Here is a 25,497-nt window from a genome sequence, read left to right as displayed (position 1 = left end):
CTAAAGAGCAAACACCCTGAATTTGCTCTTTATTGACTATATAAGAACCATATGGCTTCCCACTGAAAATAAGTACTCCAGAATAAAAGGACCCTTAATGCATATTCCACCTGCTGCTAGCCAGGTCTTTGAAAGCCATTGCTTCCACTGAACAATTCCAGCGGGCGCTCTCCTTTGTGCTGGCTTTTATGGGCTGTAAGGACGGATACACAAGGTGTAGGTCAGTTTTTTCTGGAATGTAGAAGTCTTGCCCTCTCAACTCAACACATGCTTCTCTTTTCTTCTCCCCTCCTGCCTGGAATTATGGGGCTAGAGGTTGCAAAAGCATCTAATTAAATGCTTTTGGGTAATTCTGTTCTGTGCATAGACTGACTACAACACTGCAATGACTTCATCTGAAAGAGGAGAACCAATACATGGGGGACGAAGGAGTGATGTGTTTATAATATTTATGTTTTCCTGCCCCTTGTCGAACTCATAGGCAATTTCCAGAATAAAATCCTTACATGTTTTTTCCATCAATTGGAGAACTTGAATCACTATTATAGGCAGTGTTTTCCCGTGTTTAAATTTCCCTCCCACCTCTCAATGTGCCTGCTACACGTTTGTGTCGTAAATCCCAGCATAAAATTCCCTGTTGCTTAACTTGCCCATAAATGTGAAGCATGTAGTCATGTTATACGATTCCTGACCTGAACATAAATTTCCTCTAGTCTAGTGGTGCCTTAAGGAGGAGCTAATATGTTCACCTGCTTGTTTTCCAGGCTATAAACCCAGAACAGGTGAAATGAGGAGGAAATTTAAATAAGATCAAAAGGCAGGTTCAAAAGAATAGACAAGCCATCTGGAATGCCTGAGTGCTGCCAATCTCAAATACGAGACCCAGTGGAATTTTAAGTGGAATTTCTAGTTTTCCCTTCTTTCTAACCTCAACTTTTCTTTGGGAGGAAGCTCATTGTCCCAGAGTCTGGGTCAGACACTAGCAAGTGAAAAAAATATTAATTTCTTCTAAACCCTCCTGGGGTTTAGACAGCCTCCTGGTCATCTTCACTCCCCAGGCCCCCGCTCTTGTTGCGTCAGTATGTGTGTAGCTTTCTCTAGCATTGTACCTTGCAGAATAAGTTTGGGGAGTTTGGAAGTTACTTGCTGATTTAGTAGGGGCCAGTTTTACTTTGGATTTCAAATAACTCTACAGATGACCGCACTATACTGCTGAAAAGAATTTGCTGACTGAGAAACAACTGTGCTGAGATAAAGTGGTACAGCCTTCAATACAAGTTGGCCATATGTATCAAAATCCTTAAAACTGTGAACACTATTTGACCCGGGAATTCTACTTCTGTGAATTCACCCTAAAGAAATCATCGTGCAAAGACAAGAAGACGCATGAACAAGGACGTTCACACGCAGCACCAGGGAAAGCTGGAAACAATCTAAGTGTCCAACAGTGAGATTGGTTAAATAAATTCTGATGTATTGACCATTAGGAATATTATACAGTCATTAAAATAATGATGAGATCAAAGGTTTTGACAAAGAAGAATGTCTGCTTATATGAAGTGAAAAAGCCAGTTACAAAACAATGTGTGTAGCTATTATCCCTCTAAAAGTATATGAATACATACATATATACATAATGTATAAAGTTTCTCTTATGAAATTCTTTTTAACAGAGCACACATACTGAAGTTCAATCAGTACACATTAAGAAACTGTCATGCTAAAATACCATTATGTTTTTTCCTCCAATTATAGTGAAATAAAATCGTCAAGTATTTCCCATGAATATTTGGGCCTTTCAAATCTCTTCCACGTTAAACTTATTATGCTCGTGCTATTTTGGGTCAATTTGACATATATCCATTTTTCATTTTGATATGTTTTTCATTGAAAAACCAAGTTTTATTCATGGGAGTTGTTAGGAACCCATACATAAATAAGACACACATCAAGGACAGCTATTTCCACAGTGTCAGAAAATATTTCATTGCCGTGGCTTCTCTTGATTGGAGGCCAAAGCCTGAATTGGAATTGAATACAAAAGAAAAAAAAAAGCCTTACAAGTAAGTTTCTCTGAAACAGATTTAGTATGTATTTCTATGAAAGAGCTTTACACACATTTCCATTCTAATTAAAAACATAATTGGTAACATACGTCTTTATGCTGTGACTATTTTGGCACAGGAAACTAAAAGGCTAGCAATTTCAAACATCTCTAAGAAGCCTTATTATTCACTTTGAGGAGAAAACAAAAATTCTAAAATAACAACAAAAGCAATTTGCGATATTAATTTTTGACAGCTAAATCTCCGACTTAGTGGCTTAATATAAATGAGGCTATAAGATGGAAATCAAAAACAAGACTCTTACTGTAACCACTAATGCAATCCTGGCTGCCGCGTAGAATCACTACCCACTAGTGATGCTGATTTCCTCTGTCTGGGTGGGACCTGGTCATCACCATGTTTTAAAAGCTTCCTAGAGACTCTAATAGGTAACCATCATTTAGAAGACCTGAACCTTATAATCGATATTCCTCATTTAGCAATTATTCTGGAAACTGAAATGAATGAAGTGTTATAGCTTGAAAGGGACTTAAAACATCATCTAATCCAACCCTGATTTTGCAGAGGGGGACCCTGAAGTCCAGCAACCTCCTTGTATTAACTTCATTATTTTCTTATTTTGGTGACATAGACAGATGGTGAAACCAGCTTTTCTTAGGGGATTTCCTTCATCCTTGATCACATTTACTCAGTTCGCAACCATTTTGTTTTTCTCATAGGCACAAAATTCTACAGCCACCACCTCCCTCTTCATAGAGTGGGATTTTTAGTTTTTAATGAGGGTTAAGACAAAGGCAACCGTTTGTTGAATGCTTTCGCTACACCAGACATTACCTCATATCACCATAACTCTATAATGTAGATATTATTCTATTTCCATTTTATAAATGAGGAAACTGAGACTCAAAGGGATTAAATAATTTGCCTAAGGTCGAGCAACTAGAAATGGTGGAACTGAGATATGAACCCAGCTCTCCTCAACTCCAAATCATCAGGAAAGAGGATAGAGAAGCTCTACCTTGAATAAACCCACAATCCAGAATCCTGACGTTTTATTCGCTGAGAGATGAGATCTCAGATGAGCCTATTCAAATACCTCTATTTCCTTATGTGCTGCCAAGACAGCAAGAGAGGGGAAATAGCAATTCAATGGGGAAAATGAGAAAAATAAAGCTCTTGAGAACAGAGGTAGAGTCTTTGCTGAACAAATGCCACAAGCAAACTACAAGGACCTTTACTTGTAGGACAAAATTAGTCAGGGGCACTCAGCGTTCACAAGAAGATCCCTTGCCACAATCCCCAATAGGCCACTCAAGCATGGCTAGAATGGATTTTCTTTGAAATGACAGCTTTTCTGGCTGTCACCAAAATGTCAGTTCCTTCAGGTAGAGCCTGTGCCTGCCAGTGCTTAGTCCAATCTCCAGATCAGGGAGTGCACTCAACACGGGTGTGGAAGAAATACACCAATAAATGGTAAATGTGCACTCCTTCCACATACATGTATGGAACAAAGCATATAAATGTTTTTAGAATAGAGAAAATATGTTATAATTTTCACAGCTAGGATAAGAATGTATCTTAGAAAGCGGAATAGGGGGATGTTTTGGTCTGAAAATATCATTTTAATAAAGACTGGAAGTACACAAGGAGACACTTTCCTCTCTCCACATTTCATGCCTCTCCCCTGGCACAATAAACTGAATGTTTATATCCCGCCCACCTCCCCCCTCCCCAAAATTCATATGTTGAAATTCAATCCCCAGTGTGATGGCATTTGGAAATGGGGCCTTTGGAAGGTGATCAGGTCATGAGGGTGGAGCCATCATGACAGGGTTTAGTGCCCTTATAAAATTGACCTCGGAGAGCTCCCTTGTTCCTTCCTCCATATGAGGACACAGTGATAAGATTGCTATCCATGAACCAGGAAGCTCATTTTTACCAGACGGTGAATCTGCTAGAGACTTGATCTTGGGCTTACCAGCCCTCAGAACTGTGAGAAATAAATTTCTGTTGTTTATAAGCCATCCAGTGTATGGTGTTTTGTTATAGCAGCCCAAATGGACTAAGACATTTAGTTAGGTCCTATATGCTGGCTAGGACAAAAGTTTCAGTAAGGAGGATTAAATTATTCCATGTCAAAGAGGAGTGCATTTTTGAAGTTTCACAGGCAATCCAGGAAGAAGGAGGAAGGAGGAGATGAGAGAAATAAGTCAGGGAGATGATGAAAGTCTACATACTATGCAACTTGATAACTCTTGCTGACACTCTAAAATTAAAAAGAAAAATAAGCTAAACTCATGAGTTCTTAATGTAAGTAGTGTGAACATTTTGTAGATTTAAAGACAAGGCCAAGTTTCACATTGGAGTGGACGTAGAGTGACATGGAGCTCGCTCATTAGGACAAAAAAGCAAAAAGCAGTGATTTCATCAGCTTCCCGAAATTCCTCAAAAGGTCTTATCTGTAAAGCAAAGCACCGAATAAACTGCTGATTTGTTGCACTGACAACGTCAACACTCAGAAGATGACCTAAAGAATCATGGAGCCTGCTGAAATGAACCAACAAATAGATGTGGCTGCAGTTAAATGCACTAGTACAAATGTTAGGGTATAGCCTACGTCCTAGGTCAAACATACTCAAATCCGGCAATTCAAATGCTCCCTGTACTATCACGTCCAGGGGGCCACCCAGCACCCAGAGCCAGGACTTCATTTCCTAAGTGTCCGTGATATCCACAATGGCCTTGGCTGCCATGTAGAATACAACAGTCCAAGGCATTCTGCACAGGTGGCCACTGGTTGTGGAGGAGGAGAGGAAGAGCAGGACCGCTCAGACATGTCCTACTACGCAGGACAGACTGAGGACTGGGGAGGGACCTGCACACACGTGAAAATGAAAACGACAGAGGCAGGGCTCGGGAAGGCGGTCGTTGGGAGGTGAACTGTATCAGGAATAGTTAAAGGAGCTGTAAGTGTTTGGCTGGAAAAGAAAAGATGTGAGCATAAGAAGGGTGTAGAGTATGAGGGGAGAGATAGACACTCGTTTTATATTTTTAAAAAGTATCCCATAAAGACAAAAATTGAATGTGATCTGTGTGACACTAGATACAGGCCATCCTAAGACTGATCAGCAAAAAGTTTCAGCAAGATAGGATTCATATGTATAGAAGACTCTAGCATTGTGGCTTCCAATGGTGAAAATCCTGCCCCCTAGGGAACACTTTAAAAATTTATAGGGGCTTTGCAGACTTCTAATACAGTCACACCCGAGTGTTTACAAGTTAAAATCCCCATATTTATTTTAAGTTTCCTGTTACTTCTCCTATATATATTACAGTTAAGACAACATATTCATTTTTTAAATCTAGTGTGTTAGTTAGATTACCTGTGGATTTCATTTTAGACTAGGAAAGACGTTGTCACCAAATACAGGTTATGAAAAATGGGGCATTGAATTTGCTCTCGGTGTAGTTCTCGGTGTGAACTACTGCTCCAGCAGAAAGGTGACAACCTGAAAGATGAGGCCACATTGTCCCAGTAGACATTTTTGTGGGGTTTCTTCAGTATGCTTCAAATTTTTTAATTAGTTGCTGACATTGGAACCCTGGAACCCTGGAACCCTGGAACCCTGGGAGCTACGGAAACATTCGGCAGCCTTGGGCTGGCTGCACAGCTCCCCAACATAAACCATCCTGCTTCGCTAAACACTTTCATCAGAGATATGACCTGAGCATGTCCCCTGCTCTCCCATCCCAGGCCAGATCTCAGTACATCAGCATCGTGCTCATCAGGGGCTGGCATGGCTCCCTGTCTGGGACCAGGTGTTGGAGAACATGGGGGGCCGCTCCACAGTGTGGAGAAAACTGGCAGCCACCTGCTTAGGAACGAGTCCGCAGGTTTTCAGGGTCGGGGCTCCTTGGGGGAAAGCCGATTCACTCTCTCCCCAGAAAAGTGCACAGCCACACATGTTGGTTATCATCTCCATAGTTGTAGGACCCCCTTATATCTTATCATTCAACTCAAACTCCATTCAAAACTAAGATTCTAACTCTAATCATGTAGGACCCAGCTGGCTTGTCAAACCACACTTCTCATCCCAGTTCTAACTTGGGAGATTTTTACCATAAGTACCCAGATAACTTTCTGATGGACTCCCCATAAGGGATAATGACATTCAGTGTGCTACACCTGGGGTCTGTCAGGCAGCTACTGAACTCTGGGGAAATTACCGACTATGTATTAATAACATCTACAATCTGCCATTCTCAGAAACGGCGTGCTTCCCAGAGGTCTCCAACCGGACCACAACCAATAAATAAAATCAATTGTAAGACCAGATGCCCTCCCTCTCCAGTGACTCCTTAGGCCTATAATTAAATAAAAAGACAGCGATATCAACTATGTTTGACAGAGGGCTTAAAGAAATGAAATGTGGCAGCATTTATTTTCTAGAGAACAGACGCCTTCAATCTAGTGGCTGATCATATTAATATATCATTTTTATGTCTCTCTTGCAAACGATCCCCAGCCCTTTCCTACATTGCAACATTCTCAAACTTCTTCAAAAGTCATGCGTCAAAAATTATTTTTAAATATATATTCTTATAAAAACCTATTTCTCCTCAGCAAGAGGAGAGGGTTAAAAATACCCACCATCAGAAAAAAGAATTACCAACAAGCCTTTAATTTGGCACATATCCTTCCTGTGATTTAAACTCATCAAACCACAGCCGTCTCTGGATAAATTTAGAATCAGACATAACAAAAACAAGATATATAGAAGACTACTGGTGACAATCTTCAGTGATGATAAAAAAATAATATAATAATAAATGTACATAGAAACTGTGCTGAAAAAGCCATGCAACTCTAGATATACCTAAGGCAATATAGTAACACCAATAGTGGAAAAAGTTATAGCATAAAACTGGAATAATATTTTCTTAAAACTAGGCAGTGTTTTCACAAAGCACCTTTCATCAAGCAATCTTACAACTTCAGAAAGCACTGGATAGAGAATGAGAAATATTCCCCAAATCCAATAAAGCTCAGTTGTGCCATTGAAAATAATTGCCAAGAAATGGGACATTTTGGGACAGGATTTTGGATTAACCTACTTTGTTATTATATCAGTATTTAGAAATGGAAAACTCAATTATGCCACTGAATGGCCTGACTGTTTGTGATTTACTAAAAGGCTCTGAAAGAATAAATGAAAACTTTCCTCTCAGATCCACTCTCACTCAGATATGGAGCTTTCTCCTCTTGGCACTCAGATACATGTCCTTCAGACACAAATTGTTCTGCCCAGAAATGCCTGTGTATTTGGACATGGCACAGAATTATAGCTTTTCCTTTAAACTTAGCACAATCATGATTTTTGTACAGTGATAAGAATTCCCAGAAATAGGTCTCAGGGAGAATTCATATTTTTGTTGTTGACTTAAATTGCACACATTTTGTGTTTTTCAAAAGCCAAACCCTCATTCACCTGTAAGTATGCTACAAAGTAGAGCAATGTACCAATGAAATCATGCCCCACCTCCTGGTTGATACCAACTAGTGTACATTAAAAAATAATACAATAAAAAGCCCTTTAGACTTGAGCAAATTAAGCGCTAAGAGAGGCAGAGAAATAGGGAAGAATCAGGACCAGTCAACTATCTCTGTTCCCCAGTCAGGTTTTGAAAAGGGCTGATTAAGATAAGTTTTAATCTTCCTTCTGGAATTAAAATTTAAACATTCCTTCTAGTCGTATAGGTTTCTTTTGACAGAGTTATGAATTTAACCAAGATCCAGGTCCCCTGTGGGTATAGTGGCACCAGGATCAAGTTCTTCTGTATCAAAAACACCACATAAGCAACCTCAGCAAAACCTCTCAGGCCCATGGAAAGCACAAGAACCCTACGTCCTCCTGTGTAGGCCTATCCCCGGGGGTAGGACAAGCTGGGCAGTGACTCTGGACTCCGTATTTCAAGGGCAGGTGGACAGGAAGCCTTAGCATACTGCACTGTATCTATATCCTCTTTTCTGAATACCACTAACATCTATTTCAAATTTTCAGTCCCAGGTGGGCTTTGAAAAATGCTGACAGAGTGGACTCCTTTCTAGTGATGTTGTCTATAGTGGACCCTAAGCAGGTTTTGTTACCCCAGGCCCAGGACCCTCCTATAAGGTACCACCCTGCTTTAGTCCACATTCCAGTGGTAGCACCGCCAGGATCCCGGGAACCCGGAAGGAGGCCATGGGAGACCATGCAATAGCAGGTGGAATCTTTTCACCGCCAGAAATGAGTCTTGTGGGTCCCCACGAGGGAAGGGTACTCCAGAAAGACACAAGATATTGGTAAATATTTTGCCTTTCATGTGAAGCAGTTTTAAGGTGTCCTCCAAGACTTTATCTCTGAATATGTTTCTCAGCCTAACATCAAACAAATTGATGCCTCAAGTCACCTTTTGGGTTCATTATACACGTAGCTGTATTTTGTTGAGAGAGTCACCCTGTCCTTCAGTAGAATTCATTGGTGCCAACACTCAGTGAGCAACTGGATATTAATCCAGGGATGCGAATGTTAGAGAAAAATCTACTCCATGACTTCCTCCTTCTCCCTTAGCTCTAGGCTCACTGAAGTTGTGTCTCTATATGGCAGGATGATGCCTTGGATTTTTCTTTCAGAAACGATGCAAAATACACTTTGAGGGCCAATGTAATAGCTTGAGAAGAACAAGAAAAAGAGACAGAATCCCAGCAGTGCCGGAAAAGCTGAAGGGCACTTGAACCTCCCGGTCAGTATTGCCCGGGAGCTAAAAGAAACCATAATAGGACTTAGTCTCTTTTCATCTTCAAAGTCATTCACAAGCTCTAAATCGTTCATCCTCACCACACTACTGTAATCATGCAATTTGGCAGAAGCAACAGACTTTTCATCTCTAGATCTCAAAGCACACTGTAAATGCCAATTAATCCTTACAATTGCCCCATGAGGCGATAGAATATCAATTAACCCACTCAGTACACAGAGAGGTTAAGGAACTTGATCCAATCCACACAGCAAATTGGCAACAAGAGTAAGTTGAGACCTTGATCTAGAAGTTCTATTCTTGGGCTTGGACATCTGAGGCCGAAAGCCAAACCTGTATTTAAAGCCTCCATATGGTAGCAGGCCCATAGTAGGTGCTTAGGTAATCATTTCTGAAGAAGTAAAGAAGTCAGATATTCAGATTTCCAATTGCCTGCCCAACGTGTCTGAATTCTGCTAATATTCCCAACTCAGGTTCAAATTTCTTCTTCAAATTGGCTTCAACTCTTGGGGTTCTAGTCATTCGTTCTCCAACCAGAGCACCCACTATAGCAGAGGCCCTTTTCTAAGCTTTAGAGATAGAGTGGTGGATAAAACAGGCAGCACCCTTCTCTTCAGGAATTTACATCCAGAGAAAATGAAGCAGATGATAATCAAGATGACAAATAATGTCAGATGGTAAGAAGATGATGTGACAGTAAATAGAAGACAACCACTGGAGACCAAAGGGTCATCCAGTTGTCACTGCGGGGTTAAGGCCAGAAGTCAGGGGCAAGTGCCCAGGGCACTAAGAATTTTGTAATATTCTAGCAACTTAGAGAAAAATTCTCGTTTGCTTCTATTCTCCTACAATTTGACGTACAACTTTTTTATTAGTAGTATGAAACTATTTTTGACTCAGTAACAGTGAAAAAGGGGTCAAACACATATAAATAATTGATAGTTTTTAAAGTGCTCTAGAGTCATCCCCCCTTATCTGCAGGGGATACATTCCGAGACCCCCAGTGCATGCCTGAAACCACAGATAGTACTGAACCCTGTATATACTATATGCTTTTTCCTATATATACATACTTATGATAAAGTTTAATTTATAAATTAGGCACAGTAAGAGATTAACAATAACTATCAATAAACTAGAACAATTATAACAATATGCTGTCATAAAAGTTATGCGAATGTGGTCTCTCTCAAAATATCTTCTTGTATTGTACTCACCCTTCTTCTTGTGACGATGGGAGGTGATAAAATGCCTTGCTGAGTGAAGAACTTGCACCTTTTCACTTGAAGGAAGTACTTGACGGCTTCTCTTTGGCGTATCCAAATTGCCAGCATCACTACTCTTGCACTTTGGAGCCATTTTTAAGCAAAATAAGGGCAAGTTGAAATTGGAAAAAATGAAAACACGGTCACAGTGGAGTCCACGAGCACTGCAGACCTCTAGGTATCATTAGGATACCGCAATAATCAGTCGGATAACGGAGACCTCTCTGCCCAGTGACTACCGCTGGGAGGAGAGCGTCTACAAAGGGATGATTCACCTCCGGGGGCAGGACGGAGCCGGACCTCGCGAGAATTCCTCGTGCTACTCGGAACAGCGTGCAATTTAAAACTGATGAATTGTTTATTTCTGGAGTTTTCCATTTAATATTTTCAGATTCAACTGACAACAGGTAACTGAAGTCATGGAAAGCAAAATGCATGGATAAGGGGAATAGATGTACAGTACTCAGCACCAACTGTAGCTTATTATTCATTTAACAAATAGACTTTAGTTTTTTTAGAGCAGTTTTAAGTTTTCAGAAAAGCTGATCAGAAAGTACAGAGTTACCATATACTGGTTTCCTTCCCCCAACACTCTACTATAGGGTCCTCCTGGAAACGTGTCTGTCTGCTTCTGTGTAGGAGTTAGTAAGACCACTGAATGCATTGACCTCGGGCTCTTGTGATCCCTCAAACTGCACAGAAACACTTAAAAGTTAGAACAACTCAGGTTACAGAAAATCTAGCTCCCTCCTTTCTGCCTCAGACGTTAGAGCCGGCGGCGTCCAAATAAAATTCCATTCGTGTTTCCTGGACCTACAATGACATTATTACAGGACCACATTTCAACATCCCTCTTGGGGCTCATCATAAACCATTTCTCCCCTATCCTGAGTTTGACTTAGTGGGACTGAAGAGGAGGGGGGGACTGACCCTCAGAGTTGGCCATCCTGGAAACAGGCCCAGCAATATCTAGAGGTCTGCACTGCTGGTGGACCCCACTTTGAAAGTGTTTTAATTTTCCTTAAGGCACATAAGATCACCCCAAGGCCCTTGAGCCTTGGTTTGGGAAGGCAGCTTGTAAAGAGGAATCTGTACTCATGTGTTCTCTATCTTCTGATTGCTCCTCTAGGTCATTGTAGCCCCGTCTCTGAACATAGCTCAGTGGGCTTAAATTCTCCTCATGAGGTGGAACTATGATGTAGCCAAAGGCAGCAAAGATTTTCCTTACGGACATACACAGAGTGTTCACCTCCTTTTCCTTGTCTTGTATCATGGAAATACCAATGTAGAGTAAGCCCAAAAGTAGACAGTAAAAGAGAATTTAAAGGCTGTGATGACTCTCGTATTAAATACTTGTTCCCTATAAGTGAGGGTTCACTTAACCGGCCTTTCTAAAATATGAGGCCTTTAAGAAAATCGGAAACCACTGGGGAAACCCCAGTAATGCATTCACAGATCAACCGAAAACGCTGAAGGGTCCTTTCGTAGATAGCATTTAATCCAGTTTCCTGAGGAATTTGTTGATGAAGAAATTGAGGCCTAGAACAGTGAAGGGGCCCGGCCTGCATTAGATTAATACACTCAGGATGAGCCAGCCCCTGAATGCCCAGATTCTTCCCAAGGCGATGAGCTACGTTCATTGTGTACAGATATTGGTCCCTACACAGATACTTAAAATTTGAGTTCACCTTAATCAGCCACAGACTGAAAATGAAAAGAGATCCTTTAGTCAGCCAGATAGCTTCATGTTCTAAGCCCCAGAACTAAGCTGGAGAGCAGAAATTGGCTCAGCCAGATCTGGGACACTGCGTGTGGCCCTGCAAACAAAATCCTCAGCTGCCTACATGTGCCTGATGTAAGAGACAGTTGTTGTCTTCTCTAGAGAGCCTCAGGGCATCCTGTTGAGGCAAAAATAAAGCCCCAATCACAGAGCAACTGAAATTTTCTTCAGTGTGTGTTCTCTGGACTGAAAGTGAAGCTTCCTCACACTGTTTCCCCTCCTACTGAATTTAAATTATGATGATGGCTATAATTTGTTAGGTGCCAGGGTCTGGACCAGGTGCTTTTCTCACATCCAAAAGCTGTCCCCATTTTTCTGATGAGAAAACTGGGACTCAGCTAGGTTAATCCATGGGTCCCCCTCCAAAACCTGCCTCTTCCCTCCTATCTACCTTTTAGTCAACCAGGAGTGTGCGCTGCGGTATGTTCTTTCCAGCGTGGAGCAGGAACTGCCAGGACACTGTGGGATGGCAGGTGGAAGCTGAGCCAAGTGCACCAGGTATGTTTTCTGCCCCAGGGGGTGGAGGAGAGGTGACAATGCTTGTGCAATCGAGGCTTACATTATAGTACACCAAGATGGCCAGTCACAGCAGGAGCATTAGCTCCAGCTCCAAGTTTCAGTATTAGATATTTTATACAAGCAATTTCACCCCTCCCTATGATTGTCTCAGATGGGGCATTGTCCTATCTCCTCTGTCACTGCCATTCCAGGGGAGCAGCCTGCTCCTGCTGATTCTGTGTTCATCATACAGAAGTTGTCCTGTTCACAATTTCTTTGCTTGGTGGTGGCAGAGTGGGTAACGTCTTCACAGCCGTGTAACCCAGGGAGCACTTCGGCTGCCCCCGCTAGTGTGTTGGCCAGAATCTTCCACAGGGGGCTGCAAACCCATTCCTTTCACACATATGTTGTGCTAGATGAGTGAAAGGATGTTGGTGTTTGAGACGAGTCGGTGTCTACAGTTGGACAGGCCAAGGGAGTTCACATCAATGATTCTCTAATACTCACACATCCGAGATGGCCTCTAGGCTCCAGGTCACAGTCAGCTGACTTTTGAACCCTAATCATCCTGGCTTCCCCCTCACACTTGACTGCTTCCTGATGCTGCTTCCTATTTCTAGGCCTTCCTCCTTGCAGGTGTCCTGGTGACGGTACCACATCTTCCCGCCCATCTTACCCACCGCTGCCTGCCCTGATGTTCATTATAGCCCAGTCTTTCTCAAACTTGAGACATATACAGAAGAAATGGGAGGTGGGGGTGACCTTCTACTCCACTTTAAGAGAAAGGCGAGAACTGTCACTTTCTGTGATCACCAGTTATGAACCTAAAAGCAAACCTAGGCACTAAAATTAAATGGCAGTACTTGGTTATCAGGTGATTCCAGATAGGGTCCAAAATCAGATTCAATTGGTTGTTGTTTTTTTATATGGAAACATTAAATATATTCAATATTAAAATAATAACAAAAAATTAAAAAATTAAAACCTCTCTCACTGAACTCACAGATCTCCTGAGAATACATGGCCAGCAGCTTAAGAGATACCTTTAAAGGTGAGACTTTGTACAAGAATGGTTAAGCATGTTGTATGTTTTATTTAGCTAACCTGAAACTTGTGTGAGCTGGGTGCTGCTCTTATCTCCGCTTTTACTAATGAGGCAGCTGAGACTTCGAGAGGTCAAACCGTTTGACTATGGTCACACAGTAGGCAGAGAAGCCCTTGTCTACGGTCAAAGTTACAAAGAACGTCTCTCTCTCTCTCTCTCTCTCTCTCTCTCTCTCTCTCACCCACACACACACCCCTAATGAAAGATGGCAGCAGCATCTGCCTTTGTCCTTCCTGCTTTCTGTTGCCACCTCTGGTTGCACGGCACTGATTCTGGATATCACACAAAGAGCCAGCTTTAGCGTTACTCACAGCACCAGTGCCAGCACGGAGCACGCGATAACTGCTTATTAGATACTTGTCGGCTTGTCACGGAGGGGCACAATGCTTTCAACAATGGGCGTGTGTGTGTGTGTGTGTGTGTGTGTGTGTGTGTGTTATTGTTCGTTTCAATGATCCTTGTTGTTCTCTTCCCCATTTTATGATAATTGAGTACTGGCTGGAACAAATCCAAGCAAATTAACTTTCTATTATTGACAGCAGAACAAGGAGACCCAAATCAGGACCATATGCCCCAAACAGGCCCTCACATGCGTGCTCCACCTCCCCTGGGACCTGCTTGTCTGTGTGAATTCTTGAAGAGACAAAGCCCCAACATTTCTGTGATTGGGGTAAACATTGGGACGAAAATTAGGAAGCCTGACTGGTGAGAGATATATCCTCTCACGTTTGGGGCGGGTGGGCTCTGAGCCTGACCGTTCAGCTCTTTCCTGGCTTCCTTCACAATTTCAAACAGGCATTGAAGGACACCCAGGGTATCTCAATTGTCTTCCTGAACAATAGCCTCAGCACCCCACCTCGATTCCTAAGACAGCAGGCGGAGAGCCTTTATTGAAGAAGCATGTGTTCAGACATGATTAAACTTGCTAACTTAAAGAGGCATTAAAGGCAGGAAATGAAAAAAAGATGAGCCATATTACTTTACCTTCGGGACCCCAGATAGTATATTTCTAAGGTCACCATGAGGTAACAACATGGAAGGACTCCAAAGTTTGGCATGATCTAACCTGAGAGCCTATTTGCTTGTTTTCTGGTCTAAAATCCTCTGCTTTGGGGGGCTGAGTGCTGTCTGGTGCTAAATGTTTCCAATCAGAGAACTTCTAACCTCTTTTAAAGACACTCTGAATAAATTATTGAGTCCAACTCTTCTCTTTCAGTTCACCTCACTGCCATTGCTTTATGATTTTGGGTACCACGCTAAATAAGTCCTCACTTGGGTGGGTTACACCTTTCAAATATTTGCTATCTGTTATCATGTTCCCTGAAGTCATTTCTGGGTCTCGGCTCTGTGTTTTTGGTTTCTTTAATCTCTCCTCATAAATCAGTCCCTCCCTTCCCTTCATCATTTTTATTGCTTTTCTCTGAACTCTCTCCAATTTGTCTACATATTTCTACTGCCGGGTGTCTAAATATAATTTGCTGGACTAAAAGCTGTATTTGGAGGGACCTCACCAATTAATCTCCTGTCCTGAATCCTGTCAAAGGGCCTTGGATATAGTTTTAAATACACTGACCTGTTTACCCCATTATGGCATAATGAATATCCTCTAGAACAACATGATCATGTTGTCATGAGGTTGCATGTCGCGAGACTTCCTTAAAGGAGAACTTATTTTTCTTTGGGGTCCTTTGGTACACAGCAGTTAAGCCAACTTGGAGGGATCCACCTCACACCTCGGTATGTTTTCTAATGAATGGTGTTAAAGACAGATCCCAGGATATTTCGCACCGGTCACCCCCCACTTGTGGAGGAAGGTTGTTTCTAAGTTGGCCCTTTAGGTAGTTTCTTCCCTAAGAAACGGTGCTGTTTGTGACTGCGGCCTGACACCAGTCCACAAAATATACCTAAACAAGTTTATAAAATAAAATATACCTAACAGATACATGGGGACTAGTTAGGCAACTAGAGGAATAGCGCTGCTATTGACCCAAACAAGAAAAAGAAAAGGAGGCTGTCAAGAATTTTAGAAACATTCATAAACCTCAGCGTGGGAGAGAGAGAGAGAGACAGAGAGACAGAGACAGAGACAGAGACAGAGACAGAGAGAGAGAGAGAGAGAGAGAGAGAGAGAGGTGAAAGGGGAAACCTCACTCACTGGGAATATTTATGCAAATTGACACAATCTTTCTGTAAGGTAAATTGGTAATATGTAACCAAAATCTTCATAAACTGCATGCCCTTTGACCAACGGGTAACCGATGTGGATAACTTCTAGAAAGTTATCCTAAAAAAATAATTGAAAAGGGGACAAAGATGTGTGTACAAGGATACTTAGCCCAGTATTGTTTATAATAGTGGGGAAATATTGGAATAACCTAAAATCCTAACATAGGGTGATTGTTTAAACAAGTAATGGTCCAGCTCCATATTTTTCACACAGAAAGGTGCCTATGGCACATTGAGCCAAAAGAACACCTTAAAAAGGAGTCATAGTGTGATCCCATTTTTATTTATAGAAAAATCTCTACCTCTATGTTCATACATACCTAGAAAAAGGTCTAGAGATAAATATACTACAGTATTCATAGTGATTGTCTCTAAATAGCCAGCTGAGGGGTGATTTGACTCTTGATTTTATTGTCTAATTTCATCTTAAAGAGCCTGGTTACTTGTAAAATTAGCAAAACAATAAAGCACATTTTTTCCTTTACCTTTTTCAATTTAGATCATAACCTAATCAGGGTTTAGTGAGTCTCTACTTTGTGCTAGGGCACAAAAATAAAGGAGGGTCTCTTTCCCTGCCTCAAATATAAATGTGTAGCTATGTGCAGTGTCATTGGGGCATGCGAAAGTCTGGCCACACTGAGAAGGAACCACGGTGGGATCTGAGAGGACTGGGAGAGGCTTTAGAGAGGAGCTAATATTTCAATCAGACCCTGAAAGACGCTCAGACATATTAGGGAGGAGAATTCCAAGTCCAGGGACTAGAATGAGCTAAAGCACCCACGAGCACACAGAGGGCAGCAAATGGTCTCCTTCGGCTGGAGTGGCCAGTACAGGGAAACGGCCAGTAGAAAAATGAGGCTGGAAAGGTAGGCAGGGGCCACATCGCAGCAGAGCGCCGACTGCCACACTCAGGACTATCCACTTACTTGGTCTTGTAAGCAGATAGAAGCCATCGCTTTTCAAGTTGGGGTGACTTGTGAACAGATGTGTATTTTAGGAAGACACCTTCGGGGCAGAGAGGAGACTCGACTGGAGTAAGGGAAAGGCTGGAAACAAGACCAGTCTGAAGGCTGTGACTATAACCTCAGAGCATTGAGTGCAAAGGGATAAACCAAAATAAGAGACAGTTTTCCAAAGCCAGAATCAAAAGACTTTGGTGGCTGAACACAGACGTTGAAGTCTGAATGTCCAAGGTTCAAATCCTGGTTTTACCACTTACTGACTGTGTGATCTTGGGCCAGTTATGAAACCTCTCTCTGCCTTAGTTTTCTCATCTGAAAAAGATACATGGGTCATACTACTATCCACCTTAAAAGACTGTTGCAAAACTTAAATTGGTAAATATATGTGAAGTGCTTGTAGAGCAGTGCCTAGCATAGAGGAAGAGCTAGTGTGGCGCTATTATTAAGCTTTAGCTCTTAATTCGATACTAACTAACATGTACCGAGGCCCTGCTCTGTGCCTGGGGCTGAGCTCTGTGCTTTACGCGCATTCTCTCTACCCTCGATGGCAAGAGGTTTAAACCTGCTCTCTATAACAAATGAGGAAACGAACTTGGAGACATATGTGATGTGACAAAGGGAAGGCCAGACTCGGTTCTTTCCTCTATAGCTGCTGAGATACATGGAGACCAGGAAGGGAGATGACATGGGGACTAGTTAGGCAACTAGAGGAATCGCGCGGCTACTGACCCAAACAAGAAAAAGAAAAGGAGGCTGTCAAGAATTTTAGAGAAAGACGCGCTCTTCTAAGTTACCTAATTCAACCCACATTTATCATTTTAAATTATCCAAATCTGGAGCTTTAGCCCTCTCTTCACAACACACTGCCTCCTGAGTATCAAATTTACTTTTTAATTTAGAAAAATTTCCTTCCCAGCATGTTGTCGGTCTGGAACTATCCCTTCAGTATAAGTTTTGTTACAAGAATTGAGTATCTCTGGAGCACACAAGTATTTAATTTTGGTGTTTTATTAACAATGAAGCAGTTAGTCAATCTATGTGACTAGCGTTCCGTTGAGTTTGCTCACAATCTATTAAAAACTAAGAAAATTAGAAAACCGAAACAAACAGTTCATTTGAAATCAGGTTTGAGCAGACCCTCCCTCAGGAAGGAAATGTCCAGCTTAGCGTTAGCAGTACCGTGCTCAGCCCTGAGCTAGGTACTGAAACCGCCTCCTACAATCCCAGAGCCCAGCCCTCTTCCTCACTCACACCCTCACATATGCCAAGCCTTCATCATCATCCTCATTAAGTTTCTGCCTGTTAACTGAGTGTTGATAAGTTCTCTCCAGTGCTATTGTGAAAGACTGAGTCACATCTGTTGTTCCCACCCACTTTCCAGATTCTTGGCTCTAAGACAGAGAACAGTCAATTGAACTCCACATGCCAAGATGCACGCATCATCAGAGGAACAATTCTCTGTTGAGAGATTATTTCTCTCTGCAGGTGACCTGGGAAAGTAAGGCCATTCTTGCTTATAGGCATTCACTCCTAACACATGGGGCTCTGGTTCTTCGGAAGGCTACCACAAGCCCTTTGCATTCTAAGTCCTGGGTTTACCTGCACAGTACTTTTTTGGCGTGTCTCATCCTTATCAAAGCAAACACCGAAATTCTGGAGCAGCCCACGAGGGTAAGATTAGAGAAACCACTGAAACCCTGGTTGCACTCTCCTCCAAATGTAGATTCAGGGTATGTTGTGTTGTTACACACACACACACACACACACACACACACACACACACACACCAAATGGAACCAAAGAAATAATCAAGATATGCTGGAAGGGAATTTTTTTGAATTAAAGGAGGACCAATATCTACAGGTAGAACATGCTCAAGAAGTACCAGGAATCACAACAACGTGAATGTTCTTAATGTCACAGAACTGTACACTTAAAAACAGTTAAAATGCCAGGTGGGTACTAGACTAGTCAGGGGGATCACTTCTTAAATTATACAAATGTCTAACCACTATGCTGTACTCCTGAAATTAACACAAAATAATATTGAATGTTAACTGTAATTGAAAAATTAAAAAGGGAGGGGAAAGGTGAAGGAGAATCAGAGGTTCAATTTTTTTCCAGGTATAAAACAAATAAGTCATGAGGATGTAATGCACAGCATAGAGAATAGAGTCAATAATATTGTGATAGCGTGGTACAGTGTCAGATGGTTGCGGGACTTACGGTGATCACTTGAGTTATATAAATGTTAAACAACTGTGGTATACACCTGAAACTGATATAATGTTGTATGTTAGCTATATTTTTTAACAAAAATCTTCTTAAAAAACAGTTAACACAACAAAATTTTATGTGATGTATATTTTACCGTAATAATGAAAAAGAAGTATCAGGAAAAACTGTACAAAATGTGGATCCCAAGTATATAAAATAGATAACATATACAATTCATCCGAATATGAATAGAAAATATACTGAAAAAATATTCTACAATATAAACAGATCTTACCACTAGATGTTGAAATTTATGGTAATTTTGTACAATTTAATTTCCTATATTTTCCAAATTGTGTACAATGAGCCTGTATTTATTTTACAATCAGAAGAAGGCAGTAAAAAAATAAATAAATAAGCCTGCTCAAATCTGTCCCTTCCTCACTATAGCCCTTAGCAAGATCCCCTTAGTCACATTTCACACAGATTATTTCCATAACACGCCCTGACTGGTGAATAAGACCCTGCCCACCACCACCACCAGACAGAGCAAGGGTTCTGTGGAGGTATCAGGCAGAGGAGATGTGCCACATAATGCCATATAACACGTGCAGTAGGCATCTCCACCCTATTCCTGGTCCTTACACCTCCCAAAGCATCCCGCCCCTGAGCCTTGCCTCGTCCTTCAACTCCACCCATCTCTTCTCTTCCTTCCCTTTGGCTGAGCCCAAGGATATTGCTGGTTTATAGGTATGATGGATAAGGATGAGTTTGAGGGTAGGAGGGGGTGAGGGATACAGGGCAGTAACACCTCCAGAAGTCTCTATAGGAGAGGATTCAGGTAGGAATCTAGTTAAAATTAGGGGATTTGTGTTATATATTTATTTGGGATAACTTGGGGTGAGGGTGATGGAGATTAAGGGAGTTGCATTAAAATAATGTTTGCCCACCATGCACATTGTTGTTGTTTTTTCTTTGATTGTGTATTCATTTGGGGTGATGTAAGTTAGGGTTGATGGAAATTATGGGGAGTTCTATTTCCATGAAACGCCCGCTGGTTTACCCCACGTTAGCTTCCTGCTTACTCTTCATCACTCAGTCCGTCGTCGCTGAGTTCAAGCATCACTTCCTTGAGCCTCTGACACCCTCATATCGATCACATACCCTTCTTCTGGACTCAAATAACACCTCAGGTATACCTTAATCTAAACACCGTCCATACTCCACATTGTCGCTTTGTTTGCTGCCCTTACTTACGCTAGGCTGCAGCTCCTGTAGGACAAGGAAGGTCTTTCATCCGGCCTTCCGATCACCAAGCACTGTGTCTGGCAAGTGGCAAGGGATTGACCATTGTTTTTGAAACACATAATTGCATGAAATGAGCAGAGAAGCATGAGGCTCTGTGTAACTCTTCTCACGAATGTGAAAGTTTCCAGAGGGGTGATGGTCTTGTAGTCTACACCTCTGCAACCTTGATGATTACACCAGAAGAAACCAGCTTTTTAGACACTAGGTTACAGAGAGCTGGCACATGAATCAAACAGTCATCAACTGAATACATGAACTGAAAAATTCATCGAAAACATGGCTCAGTACAAGTTTTGAAACAACACAAAACAAAAATGGCGGACTATTTGACCTTATAGAGCTGAAGGCAGGTAACAGGCAGCAACAACAGCATAGCGTCAGGATCTAAGAGAGGCCAGTCTGAGATCTGCCAGTCCCAGTTAGGCGATAGTTATTCCAAGGAAAGATTGTGGAAGCATCTGATCTTCCTCTCTATGGTCCTCTAAAGAGCCCTGTCTTCCTTATGTTCCCACTTCAGAACAGCAGCAAAGCCAGTGCTATTTTAAATCACTTACAACCAAATGTAATTCTACTTGATATAGCTTCCTAAAAGAAATGAATCCTAAACAATGATCAGGGGGTGGCCAACCACAGACAGACAAGCAGTACGACGGGCACAGGTACGGAGGTGTGAAACTAGGTGGTGTACATGTGAATCCTCAGCTGTGGGGAAGTCCAGGACACACCGCAAGGCAGAGAGAAGCAGGAGATGAGGCTGGAAACCATAGGTGGGAACCAAGACCAGGGTAAACTGTATGTCACACAAGGTAGCCTCATTTGTTATTAGGTTGGTAAAAGTAATTGAGGTCTTTGCAAATATTTTTAACCTTTTAAACTGCAATTACTTTTGTACCAACTGAATATCTCATCTACAATGGGAATTTATAAACAGTTTTTAGGGGGATCATACAGTCAGATTCGCATTTAGAAAGATCATTCTGGAAGTAAAGAAGGACTGTAGGGGAGAAAGCTGGAGTCAGATAAATGGCTACTGCAATAGTCGAGACATCCATTGCCCTGAAATTTACCTGCACCTTCAAAGCAACACAAAATAAGTCTGCTGCTAGAAGTTAGAGATAATAGGATCTTGTGTTGAGTAACTGTGAAGAAGTCATGTAGCCGACTCCAGTCCGTTATTTGAAAGATAGCTTATAAAGAATAGAGTTCTTAAAACTGGTCTAGCCCAGCTTGTCCTAAGCCATCAGGCCTGCATCTGACCCATGAAGCCAACACCCCAAAATAATTCATCCCTAGACCTTCGCCTCATTCTTGACATGTGTCCTGAATTTTTTTAACCTCAACCTACCTTGTCCTTAGTTTTAGGGCCTTTGCCTCATTTCCTGGTTGTGGTCCTAGAGTCAGCACACAAAACTCGTGACCAGTTCTCTGGTACTTCTCTCTGGTCAGCCACTGCCTCATTTCTTTGTTCCTTTAGCAGCAAAACTCTCCAAAGACTTTTCATTACTAATTGTCCAATACCTTTCCTTCCATTCTATCTCAAATCCACACACCACATACACTAAAACTGTTTCTGTCAAGATCGCCAAAGGTAAAAAAAATAAAAAAAATAAAAATAAAAATAAATTTTTTTAAAAAATGAAAAGATTGCCAAAGGTGTGCACGTTGCTAAACACAATGATTAATTTTCAGTTCTCACCTTATTTAACTAACCAGAAGTATTTGACCCACCTCCTTCTTGATAAACTTTCTTTACTTGGCTTCCACGATCCACAACTTTTGATTTTGTCTGACTTGCCTGGTTGCTCCTTCTCAGTCTCCTTTGCTGCTTCCCCCTCTTCTACCTTACTTCTTAAATGTTGTGGGGTATCCCAGACTCGCTCGTTGGTCTTCTCCATCCACACAGCAGTTTCTCGACTTTGGCACTATTGACATTTGGGGCCAGAAAATTCTGGGTGTAGGGGACTATCCTACACATTGTAGGATACGTAGCAGCATCTTTGACCTCTAACCACTAAACATCAGTAGCAACCCTTCCCCCAACTGTAACAATCAAAAATACTTCCAGACATTGCCAAATATCCCCTGGGTGGAGTAGGGAATCATCTTGGGCTGAGAACCTCTACTCTAGGTCTATAGGAAATTTTCTTTGAAATATTTTAGACTTCAGCGATCTCGTCCAGCCTTTAGGATTTAAATACTATCTATATGTCAATGATGCCCAAATTTATATACTGCCAGTCCAGACATCCTTCCTGAAAGCCAGACTAGAATATTCAACTTCCCATTGAAATATTTCACTTCTATATCTAATAGTTATCCCAAATTCAACATGTTGTCTTTCCCATCTCAGTTGAAGGTAACTCCATCCTTCCAGTTGCCCACACTATATGTCTTGGAGCCATCCTTGACTTCTCTCTTTTTTCCCCCACACACTGCATCCTGCCTTCAAAATACATCCAGCACCTAACCACTTCTCATCATCTCCACTGCTACACTGATCCAAGCCACCAGGCTCTCACACCTGGGCTATTGCAATAGCCTCCTAACTGGTCTCCTCAGTTATATCCTTGGGCCCCTACTGTTTGTTCTCAGCAAAACAGCCAGAATGAGCCTTTGAAAAATATAAGTTTGATCATTTCATTTCATTTCATTTCATTTTGTTCTTCTTCAAAACCCTCCAATGACTCTCATCTTACTCAGAGGAAACTCAACATCCTTACAAGTCTTTCTGTGATCTGGCCCCTTGTTACCACTCTGAACTTATAAACTGCTACTCCCAGTTATCATTAACGGAGATGAGAAAACTGAGGGAAGCAGGTTTGGAAGGGACGGCCAGGACCATGTTTGGAGGTTTTTATGCAAAGATGTGTAGTAAGTGGATCTGTAGGTCTGGAAGTCAGAAGTATTCTGGACTGGAGGTATAAATTTGGGAGTTGTTAGCACACAGATGGTATGTAAAGACATGAGCCTGGAACAAGTCACCAAGGGAGTGGATGTAGATAAAGAGGACCAACAGTGGAGGCCCAGGAAACTCCAAAGTTAAATGAGTGGAAAGAAAAGGAGGAACCAGCAAAAGAGATTTAAAAAGCAGCAATCGATGAGGCAGGAGGGAAACAAAGAGAGTGTGTGTCCTACAAGCTTAGGAAAGACAATCTATCAATCAACTAGAATCTGTGAGTCAAAGGTTTCTCTCTAAATCTAGATTCGTTTTAGGGACTTCTCTAGGAAATGTATATTCTATTTGCATAACAAAATGTAGCACCCAATGTAAATATTTCTTTCATCACTGTGCTTAATTGCCCATTAATGTATCACATACAGTTCTTGGGATTCAGAGTCTTGTGTCCAGTTAATTTTCATCTGTTTTCCTATTTATGATGTCATCACAGTTTAATGAAACAATTCAATTAAAACTGAAAGCTTAGGTATTATAGGAATATGCATGTAGAAATACCAAATCAACACATACGGTGAATATCTGAAATGTAATCATTGCAACATTATCTAATTATTAATCTTGTCATTTACCAAAATGAGTAACTAGGTACCAAAACTGGAGGTGGAAAGCTATTCCTAAACTTCATCATAACAAAATACTTGAAACACAAAATAGCTAATATTTAATAACCCATCTAGTATTTATACAGACACTATATCAATAAAGTCATTTCAAGAGTTGAGTCCAACACTTACTGAGTACTTGGAACCACTTGAGTTGGTTATTCTTCTAGTGGTACAGAGGAGTATTGGTCTGACCAGTGTGACATTCATGAGTTACTGTAGCAAGGCACAAACGAAACCAGAATTGGAACTCAGGTCAACATGTTTGTACGAAAATATATGCCTGCTGTATTTCCAGTTCCTAACAGATGGCTTCTTAAAAACATTTACTCCCCCCTAAAGCTAAGGCTGCTGGCCTTTGCTGCTGCTCACCCTTCTAAATCAGAAGCTCCAGACAGTTCTACTAAAAAGGGCCTTCAAGTTCCCATTTCCCCCAAACAATAATTAAGCTCCAGAAACTAAATATCAGCAGCGCTTCATGTGGATAGGAGGACAGCATGAAGTAACCACTTGGAATTTTTTTAAAACACCATTTTTACAACACAATGATAAATAGAATCCCAAACCCAAGCTAAATTTCATTCATGTTCCTGGGGAATCAGATTCCATAAGAATTAGTCAGGTCCTTCTAAAGTTCCTGTAGAACAAACAAGCACAAGCTGTCATGTTTTATCAATTAGGATGAAATCGGAGCAGGCATACGTTTCGAATCTGTGAATGACACAGCCCTGGAAGATGCGGTTACACTAAATGAAAGAAAAGGTAGAATAATTGTCATGTCTCCCAGCTAAGTGACACGTGGGACTGTGAGGTGCTCTGTAACCACTAATTGAATGAATGGATGAGTAAAGATAAAGACCTGGGTTTGTAGTCAGTGAAAATGTCCATTAATAAAAGCAAAAAAAGAAAACAAAAACAGGATGGAAAGGGCTTGAGAAAAGAGCCCTAGGAATCGAAATCCAGCTCAAACTCAAATGAACAAACATTGTTACAGTATATAAAAAGTTAATGCACTCTTATCAGCTAGAAGGCTCCAGATCAAGTGCAGTAACTGCCCTTACATTTGGCATGAATTGGACCTCCCCTGGAATGTTCTGTCTCATTCCAGGCAAGACATAGGAAGAAGGACATTGGCAAACCGCATGGTCTCCAGAGGAGCCCAGATTGCTTAGCACAGGGACCTAAAGCTGTCCAATAAATAAGTACCGAATTACCCGGAACTGAAGAGCCTGGAAATTATATGAGAAATGATTCAGGGAGGTCAAAGGGAGGTGGGGTTTAGCTTAACATGGAACGTACTTTCTCACAGAGCTGCCGCACCACAAAATGAGATGCCCCACGCAGGAGTCTTCCTGCGGAGAGTATTCCAGCAGGGAAACGCTCATCTAGCAGGGACGTTCCCCGAGAGTCGCTTACGCTCAGCGGAAGACGGAACCCGGAGACCTCCAAGAGCTCTTCTGGCTCTCCTGCTACGGAGGACATCTCCATGGCGGCTTAGGACTCAGTCCGGCTGGTCCTACTCCCCTCCCCCAGGGGAGCCCTGCTGTGCCTCCCGTTCTTCGAAGGCAGATTCTGTTGGGCTCTGGTCTGTACGTTTACCCCGTGCACAGCCAAGCACAGTCACCCAATAGGGCATTTGTTGTGGCAGAGTGACCCACACTGGACACGGGGTAGTGCCTGTGCCCCAACTCAGACAAAGCATTTGCTTTCC

At 41.8% G+C, this 25,497-nt stretch overlaps 1 pseudogene across 1 annotated transcript in view; it reads right to left on the bottom strand.

Moving 5' to 3' along the window:
- Nucleotides 1-25,274, bottom strand: part of LOC308501914 (outer mitochondrial transmembrane helix translocase-like) — a 53,527-nt pseudogene extending 28,253 nt beyond the window's left edge. The window contains exons 1-2 of the transcript in view: nt 25,086-25,274; nt 22,021-22,147 (exon numbers count right to left, since the gene is read on the bottom strand). The product of the transcript in view is annotated as an outer mitochondrial transmembrane helix translocase-like (transcript). The remainder of the gene's footprint in view (nt 1-22,020; nt 22,148-25,085) is intronic.
- Between the last annotated feature and the right edge of the window lie 223 nt (nt 25,275-25,497).

The sequence above is a fragment of the Rhinolophus hipposideros genome (genome assembly GCF_964194185.1).
Source record: "Rhinolophus hipposideros genome assembly, chromosome: 9".
Taxonomy (NCBI): domain Eukaryota; kingdom Metazoa; phylum Chordata; class Mammalia; order Chiroptera; family Rhinolophidae; genus Rhinolophus; species Rhinolophus hipposideros.
This window is presented reverse-complemented; position numbering and strand designations above follow the sequence as displayed.